Consider the following 12,337-nt stretch of genomic DNA (forward strand, 5'->3'; position numbering starts at 1 on the left):
TAATAAAAGTTTGATGACCACATGTTGCCAGATGGTTACTCAGTGGTATTTGGCGGACTTCTGGGTTTTTACCCCAGCGAGCAACATTTTTAGAAGGTTAGTAACTAACTTTATTTTAAAAAATCGAAAATTAGCCTTCTTCCCAACTCTATAAACACAAACGAAAACGTGAATGATATAAGACCACCACGTGGTTTCACAGCTAGCGACATTCCAACAGATTCCATAGTGCCTGCCAGCCAAACTACATTACTGGCTCAAATAACTGACCACTGTCCCCCTACTACGACTATGGTAAATAGCAGGCACAACCGCAACGATTGTTGTAGTAGTGGTCAGGATTATATGTCGGTGAAATGTGCCCTTACTGAAATTTTCCGAGAAAAAATAACTTTGGCTTTGAAGGAAGGTAAAAAAAACCACCAGATACAGTATTAAAAGCTGTTAACGAAATTGGTGATGAGTATTTACAACAGTGTGATGAACCCACATACTGGCAGATTAACGCCTGTCTATATGCTCTGGCTACTACTGTAAAAACAGTAGATGAATGATATTCAAAAAGTAAACAAAACCGAAATAACAAAGAAAGTACCATCATGGGTTTTGAAGACAGAAAAAAAGGTAACTGGTTTACAGAAGACCATCAGTGATGTAATGATGCTTATTGTATGCAAACAAGCAAATCACTAAGGAGATAGAAGTGATGTTTGGAGACAGCAAAAAGAGGACACTCACTTGCAAACTGATTAGCCTCTAGTAGAAGCTAAAAGCTGTCGGTGAAAAACTCCGACATCAGAAGAGAATAACTGAGAGAAGAACAATAAACAAAAAATTTAACCGGAAGCAGGTAGTAAACATCACAGAAGCTCCTTCACGAGAAGACATAGACTCCTTCTGGAGGAAAATCTGGAGTGAAGAGAAGGAATTTAACCAAGATGCTCTGTGGCTGGAAGAAATCCGAAAACGTTATTGCTCCTGCGTTACATCCAAGATATACGATATTGATGGTGAAACTTTTACAACTCTAATCCAGAAACTCCAGAATAGAAAAGCACCGGGAAGAGACTTGATTGTTGGATATAAGTACAAGAAGCTTCTCTCAGTTATTCTCTTCTGATGTCGGAGTTTTCACAGACAGCTTTTAGCTTCTACTAGAGGCTAATCAGTTTGCAAGCTCTCAATGGGAACAGTAGCATATCATACTGGTTAACTCTGGCAGAGACAATATTGATCCCCAAATGCAGAACCACCTACATGGTAAAAAAAAAACTACCTACCGATTATATGCCTGAATTATATACAGTATGTTTAAGCCTCTTCCTCCAGGATCATTGTAAAACCAAAAACATTATCACAGCAGAACAAGCAGCTGGGAAGAAGGGAGTCTGGGGATGAGCCAAGCAATTGCTAATCAACAAAACTGTGATGTCAGAGGTGTGAGAGCATAGGGTTGACCTAGTTTCAATGTGGCTAGATTACAAGAAAGCCTTTGACTCTGTTTCCCACTCATGGACGCTAGAAGCCCTTCAACTTGCTAAAGTTCCAGTGAGAATAGTCAAAGCCATAGCTGACCTGACTTCATCGTGGGCCACCATCTTGAAATTAAAAATAAAGAGTGACTGTATTATCACCGATAGAATACAGCATCGCAAAGGCATAATCCAAAGAGATAGCCTCTCTGTGATGTTGTTTATACTTTCTGTAAACCCCTTGTCATTCATGTTAAGGAAGTCTGATCTCACTGGTTCACAAGGAAACAGAAATACCAAAATTACACAGTTTCTTTGTGGATGACTTAAAATTTTATGTAAAGAATATGCATGAGATGAAAGAGAGTCATGGCCTAGTTACAACGTTCTCAAAGGATGTAGGGTTGGAGTTTGGTCAGGATAAATGTTATATGGATGTGAAAAGGGGGAAAACTATAAACCAGACTAGTAACATCTCCGTCAATGATTTGGCTGTTTCCCCTGTATTTGACGAGGTATGTTACAGGTGTCTAACGGTGGATGAAAATATATATTACAATGATACCTGTAACAAAACACGTCACTAAAGAATATTACAGCCGAATAAAGAAAATTTGGACCTCAGAACTCTCTGCATTCAATAAAACAGTGGCCCACAATGTGTTTGCAATGTCAGTACTCATACCAACATTTGGGCTGCTTGATTGGACGCTTGATGAGATCCGAGCCATTGATGTGAAAACACGTAAAATACTAACAAGCACACATAATTTCTACATCAATAGTGACTGCCTCTACGTAAAACGTAAACAAGGCGGCAGAGGTTTAACATCGATCCCAAATGCCTTTGAATGTCGCATTACATCCCTTCGGCAACATCTTTTAACCACCAAGCGTCGAAGTGCATCCCTTGACCAAGTTTGCATACTTGAGGCTGATAACATCATAAGACTTTGAAGGCAGCTCCTTGAGCAACACTCTTTGTCTGATAACATGCCCAAAGAAGTCACACGCAACGTATCATCAGATGAAAGGATGAACCTATATGAGCAGAAGACTATGTATGGATATATTAGTAGAAAGCTGCGTGATGATAGTAACATCGATCATCAAAGCAGTTTATCATGGACGAATAGCCAGATTACGAACTCCCACTTTGAAGGGTATGCGCTTGCAATCCAGGAATAAGAAATATCAACCAAGTGCCTGATGCGGGAAAAGCCGTAAAATGTGACAACCGATGCAGACTTTGTGGAATCCACACTGATGATATCACCCACATTATAAGCAGTTGTCCGAAAATATCATCACAGTATTATCTACCGATGAGACATGACGTTGTAGCTACGACATTCTATAGTGAAATCCGTCGGAAGGATAATTCCGAGGACAAAAAAATATAAACCCACAATATGCCACTCATAATAAAAAGGAATACTGGTGGAATGTACCAGTGAAGACCTCAATAAAATGTAAGCACAACAGACCTAATATAATGATTTGGGATAAAGAAGAGAAACTGTGCACAGTTGTGGAAATTAGCTGCCCAGCAGTTGTTAACATAAAGCTGTAGATCAGTGAAAAAGACAACACCTATGCTGAACTATTGAGAAATCTGAAGTTACTCTATCCAGAGTACAAGTTCAGGTTTATATCTGTAATTATTGGATATACCTGTAATTATTGAATATGTAATACACTGCATAAATACCAATCTTGATAAATTAGGCTTTTCAAAACCAGAAAGGAGAAAGCTGATGCGAAGACTACAGATCCAATCCATCAGTGGAATTGTAAAAATCTGTAAAACTTTCTAGAAGTTTATCATTTAAATACATATGATCATGTCTAGATATGCAACTACACGCATGAGAATACATACATAAAACATACAAATACATACATACATACATACATACATACATACATACATACATACATACATACATACATACAAAAGTATCCTGTTGTTGATGTTGAAATTCCAATGAAGGAACCTTGGATCTAGGTTAGAAACCGGTTCTTTCTCTATTGGCAAGAAATCTTGAAATAAAACTGAACAAAGACATACATACATAACTACATACATGTGTGTGTTGTTGTTGTTTATTCTCAGGTCAGCGTTGATCAAGTAGATCCACGATCTAAAATATTACGACTGTTTTTTTAACTACACAATTTGCCCATACTGTTTTTTTTTAATACACAATATCCAAGGAAAAAACTTTTATTTTGGATACTAGCCTAAGTACCCAGCGTTGCTCGGAGTTTTAAAAAATGTTAAAAGAAATAAGTATATTTATTCTGATAAAAAATATATTTTCAGAAAAATTCTGTCAGATGACTAAGTTACTAAGACAAATCCTGAAATGAATCACCATTTAATTTCGTAGAACTTCTAAATATATAATGTTTTCAATGTGTCCTTTAATTGGGGTACACATAAAAAGAGTTTGGGGACTTCCAACTCGCGAACATCCTACATATAATTGCCCATGCGAGAAGCAAAGTTAAGTCCAACAACCTTGAGAGATTTTCCTTGAAATTTGTTTATCGACAGAGCAGAACTTAGTTTCACTGGGAACTGGAGCTGTTTAAATTCAAAGGGGAGGTCAGTTGGGATTAACGGGATCCATGGAATGAATACATCCTCACCCTTATATTTCCCAGTGATAATTTCTGCCTCTGGGACATTAGGTTGCATGCTTTCACCACCATTGCACAGGTGAGGTGGATCCAGATTCCTGAGCAGCATGATTGGGCACCCTTTTTAAGTGTTAAGTTATGAGGTGGCATACCAGGTGGTTGTTAAGAGCTCAAGAACTCAGTTGGAAAACTACAACTTGGTCCTAATCAATGACAGTGTCGATGGATTTGAAAGACAGTTCATGCCCTAGCAACAGCTGCAAGAGAGCCCAATAAATTTTGCCGACAGCATCATCACGTGGAGCTAAGGTGGCTCGCACACATAGCCATTGGCTGTTGTTGAAATTTTGTGCAATGTTTGGAAACACATGCACTTTGAGATCATTGACAGTTGGTACCATCTCACCTCAGGATAGCTTGTGTTGCAGCATTTGGTGGACATAAAGTAGTTTCCCATTCCGTGTTCAAAAGCTGGCGTAAAAACAGCCCGACAGTTTCATCACCAAATAACTGGGCCCTCATGTTAACTATCAGGTGCAGTTTGGTCACTCGCCTCCACAGATAGGATTGCTTAAGACAATCTGCCTTTGTACCTTTTTGGATCACAGGAAGGGTTTGTCTGAAATCCCCAGTCAAAACTACAGTGACATCACCCATGAGAACGTCCTTTCCTCTCAAATCTCTTAGGTTACGGTCAACAGCTTCAAGTGCTCCATGGTGAGACATGGTGCATTCATCCCAGACGCTTAAGCACGTCTGCTGCAAGACCTATGCTTTTGCTGATGTCTTAGAGATGTTGCAAATTAGAGTCCCTATCCTAACTAAATTCAAAGGAAGCTTGAAAGTAGAATGAGCTATTCGACCATCTGTCAAGAGAGTTGCTGCGAATACAGAAGATACTACCGCCAATGCAATGCACCCATCTAGACGGACTTTAGCTAACAAAATGTTGATCAAAAACGTCTTGCCAGTGCCCGCAGGAGCATCCAAAAAGAACAGGCCACTCTTTTGCTCTTGAGTCATTTGAATGATGCAATTGTAAGTTGTCCGTTGTTCAGTCAAAAGCTTTAGCTCATTCTCTGTCACATACTCATTCAGATCGTTGATGTTATAGGATGTCTCCCTTAAAATTTCCTGGTCTGTTCTTTGCTGTTTTCTTATTGGATCTAGCAAGCCATACTCCTGCAAAGGTTTTCACCCAAGCTGAAGGACCTTGTCTTCAAGAAGTAGAGCTTCATTCTTGATGTTCTCAGTCAACTGGATTTCGAGACCTTGATTTTGTTATCCGTGAACAATGTCTTCGCAGAAGGATTCCTGGTGCTTCTCCCACAGCTGGTGAGGGCTAGAGATGTCGCAAGCTTGAAGCATAATGGTGAAGAGAATTAGCAACTGAAATACAGAACATGAAACAACTGTCTCATCCAGAGTCGCATTCCAGTGACTGTCATCGTCAAGGAGGCCATGGAAATGGCAAGTCTGTCTGTAAGAGTCACAGACATGGTCATTAAAAGTCTTCAGATCTAGGAACTTTTTGGACCACGGACTATGTGCAAAAGGAGCCTCAAGAAATAACACTCAAAGTTGTTGGGATGCACAGTGTAGACCCTTCCCAATGCTGAATCTTTTTTGATTCCTGGATGCCCTTCAACAATCTGACCAATGGCACGTCTCTTTCATTGTTTAGTGGTCTGTTGCCATGTGTAATATTGAAGGACCTTTTGGTACAAAAGAGTGGAAGTAAATGGATCAGTGCTACAAAGCTCAAAAAAAGTAGTCAATGTTGTTGGACCTGGAGCTTCAATTTGCTGCTGGAGACGTCGTGGATTGTCTGTATTAACAGTCGGATGCCGTTCATGCAACGGAAAGTTAAACAGTCTCCAGGCTGTTTCATTGCTGCTAAAGTAGCGCGCCATCTGGTAGCATGTCACGTCATCATTCTTGTTTACCTCCTGAAGGCCAAAAACAGCTATGTCTGACCCCTTGTTCACATACTTACATACATACTTGACGGATTTCATAGTATTACAAAACTCAACATTGATGTGTGCTTTGAAAATCTTTGACAGAAAGGGACAGTACAGCACAATCCACCTATTGTCGATTTCAATTTCTCGGATTGCACTTGCGTTGATAGTGACTTTACGCCCTCCTTGGCCTGGCTTGCGACGCCTGTATCTCAGGTACCCATCGTGACCAGTCTCTGTCCCGGCAACGAATTGCTTAGGCTAGCCTTTACTGCACTTTCCATCAACCATGCAAGAAGAGTTCCTGTTGAGAGGGTCGCATGGACCATGCACCATCTGAGTTTTGATGACTTCAAAGTGTTTGGGATCTTCTGTTGCGTAAGGAAGCTTGGCACTAATGATAGAATCAATTTGATTTGGATAAATTTTGTCATTAAGCCAGATTAGCATGTAGGCATGTAGGTCTCGTTTCTGCCATTCAACTGTGTACATGTGGAAAATAGTTTTGCCAAAGATGTGATGTTCGGTAATGAGTGCTACCATCTTCAACAGCTTTTGACGAAGCACACGTGCCAAATGGTCGTGCCTATGGTGAGAACGTTGTCCTGGTAGAAGCTGGGCCTTGATTTCATTCTACTGAGGGTTGCAAATGAAGGTCAGAATGAGATCAGGCCGCCCATATGTCCTGATATATGTCATTGCATCCTGCGTTCTCTCGTGCATATACCGAGAGCCTCCTGTGAATGTAGATGGCAGAATGACCAACTGTTCCATGTTGCTGACATCACAGTCAGCTGTAATCACATAGATGAACATATGACTGCACGTAGCTTTTTCTGGTTTCGTCGAATGAAGAGAAAGCGCTCGATCTCAACCTTTTCTTCCACATCAACCAGGAATTGATGGAAGAGGTCACGGCACTGCAGAAGATGGCTTGGATTAGCAGGGCAGGTCATCAGCATATAAGCGTAGAACACATTGGTTGAGACCTTGTTAGTGAGCAGTTTTGTGGTGGGATCGACTTGTGAAATGTAAAAATGATATTCGTCTTGCCCTTGCCAGAAGATTAGTGGGTATTGCTAGAATCTCGCTGGTGAATGATGATGTCTTGACGATCGTGTTGTTCACCGACTAGGAGAATGGCCACTTCTTTCGCAGCTGGTGCATTGCATTGAAACGACATTCGTGCTCACCTACTGGTCTCTTATCTGACCTGATGACTACGTGAAAGTCACCATTTGGACGTGGCTGTTCCATTGCTGTCTTAAAGCTTCTAACCAGATCATTGTGGGTGTAGAGAATTTCTTGCAAAGTTATCACAATGTTCTTGTCAAGATTTCGAAAGTTTTGACATCTGTCATATAGCCGCTGTGAATCCCCCATAAAGTAAATCTGAAAGAACTTGGCAGGCTCATTAGGCTGGAGCATGAGAAACTTGTCCTTGCTCGTTAAAATTAGGCATAAATGCAGGTTCCACAGCTTCCTTACCTGCTCCAAATGAGGTCGTTTGAAAGGCTGAGTTGTACTGTTAGATGTTGTTTAGAAATCCTTTTGAATTGGGTACATTACCTTCAAATAGATCCTTGAGAGGGTGTGAAGGAGGTTGTAGCAAGGGCAGCCTCATTTTGCCAGTGGAACAGTACATATCAGAAGTCTCAGCAGGAAATTTCCTCGCACTACAGTGGGGACACAAACAGATAGTTCCCAAACCCATACTACTGAATCATTGTTGTAACTTTTTGACGGATGATAAGAGAAAGCAGCACGTGGCTGAGAAAAACTGGAAGATTGTGTTGTCTTTGGCTAGCCTCTCAGCACGATGATCTGCAGACTCTATTAGCCGAGCAGTTGCCATCTTTTCTTGGTTTTGTGCCAGCCTCTCATCACGATGCTCTGAGGATTCCATATGCCAAACAGTTACCATCTTTGCTTGGTTTTGGGCTAGCTTCTCAGTACAATGCTCTGAGGATTCCATTTGCTGAGCAGCTGCCATCCTTGCTTGGTTTTGTGACACCCTCTGATTTCGTTCTTTCTCTAACTCATTAAGGCATGCACCTGCCTTGCGCTTTGCACCAGATGTCTTCTGTGACAGCCCAGCACCTTTCTTGGATAGCATTCTTGAAATGGAAAATATGATGTTACAACTACTATAGGATATACCGACCTTACTAAATTTTATTTGTTGTGCTACAGCTCCTCTCGCTTACATAAGTCGAATTGTTCCAAGAATATCCAAAATCTATACTAATAACATTCTCGGCCCTATGTATGTGTGCGTGCGCGCACGCGTATGTCTCCCTCTGCTGACCAAATTAATAGACCAAATTGAACCAATATAGATTGTAGGCGAAGTAATGTCCCGAGAAGTGTTCTTAGCATAGTCCGGTTACTATCAGACTTCTGACTGGTGAGATACAATTTGTTGATTAATTAAATATCAGGAATATTTTCTTCATGTATATTACTCTACCAGTAACAAGCGAGTCAAATGTGGATTAAAATGTGTAGATTTAGATGGAAAAATGGAGAGTGCTGACTCGGCCTGGTGTGTGCAGCGTTAGCCTGGCTTGTGTAGGGTGCATGACATCGCTACTAACCCAATGTCTAGTATGTACATGTACAACCTTTAGACCTTTATGGAGGGTGAGTAGTAGGAGGGTTAAGGGGGATGCTCGGGAGAAGGAGAGGGGTTGGAAGGGTAGGAGAGAGGTTTCTCAACCCCCTTCTCCTTTACCCGGTGGTATAATTGAGAAGGGTGTTGGGAAGAGTATAGAAGGGCCGCACCCTTAAATACTCACATCAGATTTAAATGTGAAATATCAAGTGTTAATAAGGCGATTGTTCCAAAAATATCCTAAATATGAATTGGAAGTTTATCAAGATATAATATTTTCTAATACCTATCCAAGTAGAAAAAGTCACATCGGATTTAAATATGAAATATCAAGTGTACTCTAGCTAATTTTGTTAGGTCCATTCCACGAACAATTATTTGAATAACTCATATCTTTAACTTATGTCACAGGAATACTGAACTTTAAAAGTTATAAAGTTTATCGCATAAATTGAAAGATATCCTACAATGTAATTGCCTAAAGAACCGAATGAATGAATGGCCACCTTTCGTTATTTAGAGAACTTACTGTTTCTTTTTCATCTGAAAGTTACATAAGTTTTACATTATAGTAATTCCAGTTCTTCGTGGAGGTCCCCTGCGATCGCAGGGGTTGCAGGGGCATAGTGACGGCCCTGCTGTAAGCGAATTTAGAGTTTAGGGTTTGTATTTAGTGAGTATGGTGTTATTCTAAATATTTACTGAATTTTTATCCAGTCACAATTATGTTTATCAGCAGCCAACTTTTTGTGAAAGTGTTGGTGTGAATGCGCGCGCGACAGAACCGTACACAGAAATTTTGTTACAGAAAAGTACTTCTTACATACCTTGCTGTCAATTCATTGGATTAATCCCAACAAAATACTACAAGTTTAGTCACTGGCTCAGCACCTATGTTTGTGTTCTTTATTCCAAAATAATACAAACTTTAACATACTTCCAAAATGGGACTTCGTCCATGTGTATCCGCGAGCGTATATGTGCAGGTGTCGGAAGGGGATAGTCACAAGGAAAACATTTACGGAAATGTACTCATAAAAATTCTATTAAGATAAGTTATTTTTATATGCCATGTTTGCAATTCTCCATAGAGGTGATAGCAAAGTGTGTATCAAATAAAATTAAAATCCTGGTTCAGTGACAGATCGATCAAGTTAGTAAAATTTTAACGTTTTTGGTAACAAAATATTCTCTCTTCTAAATAAATATTGAAAAGGAGAGAAAACGCCACCTTCTCTTTTGCAAGAGAAATTCATTTTGGCGGTAAGGACTAAACCCCTTGTTTAATTATCACAATTAAAAAGCGTTCCTCTTTACTTTAAAAAAAAAAGAAAGATAGAGTTGTAGACGTATGATGGAGAATTATTCAATATCGTGTTTGCTTTTATCAGAATCGTTTATCTTTAAAGCGAAAAAACAAAACCGGCGTATACGACAGGCATGTAAAACAATTTCTGTTTACTTTCTCTGTCCATTCGCATAAGCTGTAGAAATTGTTGCGCACGCGCACATACAAACACAGAAATTTTCCAGATATTTAGCTGTTATTTTTAGTAGTTCATTTTCAGTTTTAGACAACGAGATGGTGTGGCGAGGGATGTGTGGATCAATTTTGGAGTCCTTCATAGAAAATTTGAAATTAAAATTTTTTTCCATATTCTTAATCTACGTAAAAATTTAAAATTGGAGGAGACGGGAATTTAAAATTTTGAAAACATGGTTTTTTTTAATATTCGGAATCTCCGTCATCGAAAACAGGAATCCGCTGAAAAAAATCGGAACGTCGTAACGTCGTATAGTGGTGGGGAAAGGGCTACAGCCCTCTATATGGGAAAGGGCCAAAATTTGATCCCCTAGAACCTCCCCCGAATAATGAAAAATCTTCTTGCCAAATTTGGAACAGATTAATCCAGCGTTTTGATTGTGCATAGAGGCCACACACACAATTTTATATATAGAGATTGTATATTTTGACCTACGGCATCTAACGTATATTTCTTAATTTAAGATAGTAGGGAAAGATTTGAGAGAAAGTTAGTATTCATTGCTTGACCATGGAGCTTAAAAATGAATTATTAAAAACAAATAATTATTTATCTGTGGTATACGTATTTATAAATGTGAAATTTTTCCACTTATTAATATAAAAGATCTATGATACAGTTGCTTCAAAAACAAGCAACTAGGGCCACACCAGTGCCACACACAGTAGGTATAGTATAAATATTATCAGTGTTTAATATAGAACTTGGGTGTTAAAGATTGTTATATTGCAAGAATATTGCAGGTGATCAGAGATCAATAGGACGATGGTCCTCAAGTTGAACTGTACATTAATTTTTCGGACAAGATTTTTGAAGAAATATAGAAAGAGTAAATGAGAGATAAATATCCAACGGATTGACTCCTTTTCGGATGAAACTATTTAAATGATTTGTTGCAATTAACCATCTCGTCAATAAGTAATCCTGTCGAAAATCCGTGGCCTTCAATCGAGCTATCAAAACCTTTCACAATAGGGAAGAGGGGATATGAGATTATGTAGCAGCTGATAGGGCAACCACTTGAGGCGGTACTCGTGGATTTAGAGCTTTGTTTCTTCTACTTTCTGATCTTGGCAAATAAATCTTTTTCACTCGTACCCTTTGTGGATAATTGGCACTACGTAGTAAGAAGCATTATGCCAAGAGACTGTTCTCCTCACATTGGAAGCTTGGTTTGAATACAAAAATTTCTTATAAATATGTCCAATGGCTTGTTAGAAGTATTAATCTGAACGGCACGTTAGGCTTATATCATCAACATAAGCAACATAGATATTTCATCTTAATAATTAAAACTTTTCTATTCATGAAATCTAGTTAATACATCTTACTGAAATAACGCTATTGTTGCTAGATTATAGGAAAAAATACAAGTTCAACGAATATTTATTTACACCCAATTTGAAAGTTTACGTATGTTTGTCCACATAAGGCATGCACCTCCGTGTATGTATTTGAGGTGTGACAAATAGATAAAAACTTTCCATTTATTTTATTATCAAAATGAGGTAATATATCACATTAAATATTCAATTGCTAGAACCAACAATGTTTTTAGGTGTTCAGATTTAGAATATATTGTTCATATAAAAAAAAGCTACCATATATAAGTCCGTTTTAACTCTACCCATAAAAGAATCCTTTCCGGATTTATTTCGACCAATTTCGTGGGAAACAGGAAATCTCTTTTTAAAATATTGGTGAATTAAGTTTAGCAGCTAACAACAGGAATTGAAACGACGCGCATATTCGGTTTCACTGACAAATATTAGGTTTGCATTCTCTGCCATGATTAGTTACATATCAATAATTTTAAATATGATTGTTATTGTTGTTTTACACACACACACACACACACACACACACACACACACACACATACATGCACATATATGTATGTATGTATGTATGACCGCAGTCAAATGACTGAAACAAAATAAAAGTATATATATATATATATATAGCAATAACAACAAAGCGGACATCAGATATCAGCCTAAACGAAAATGTTTACGTGAACTTACATTAAACTTCATAAAGTTCCAATTAGACGATTTCTTCAGTGATAATGGAATAATAGAAATAATCATTTAAGAG

Source organism: Octopus bimaculoides, chromosome 16, assembly GCF_001194135.2.
Source record: "Octopus bimaculoides isolate UCB-OBI-ISO-001 chromosome 16, ASM119413v2, whole genome shotgun sequence".
Taxonomy (NCBI): domain Eukaryota; kingdom Metazoa; phylum Mollusca; class Cephalopoda; order Octopoda; family Octopodidae; genus Octopus; species Octopus bimaculoides.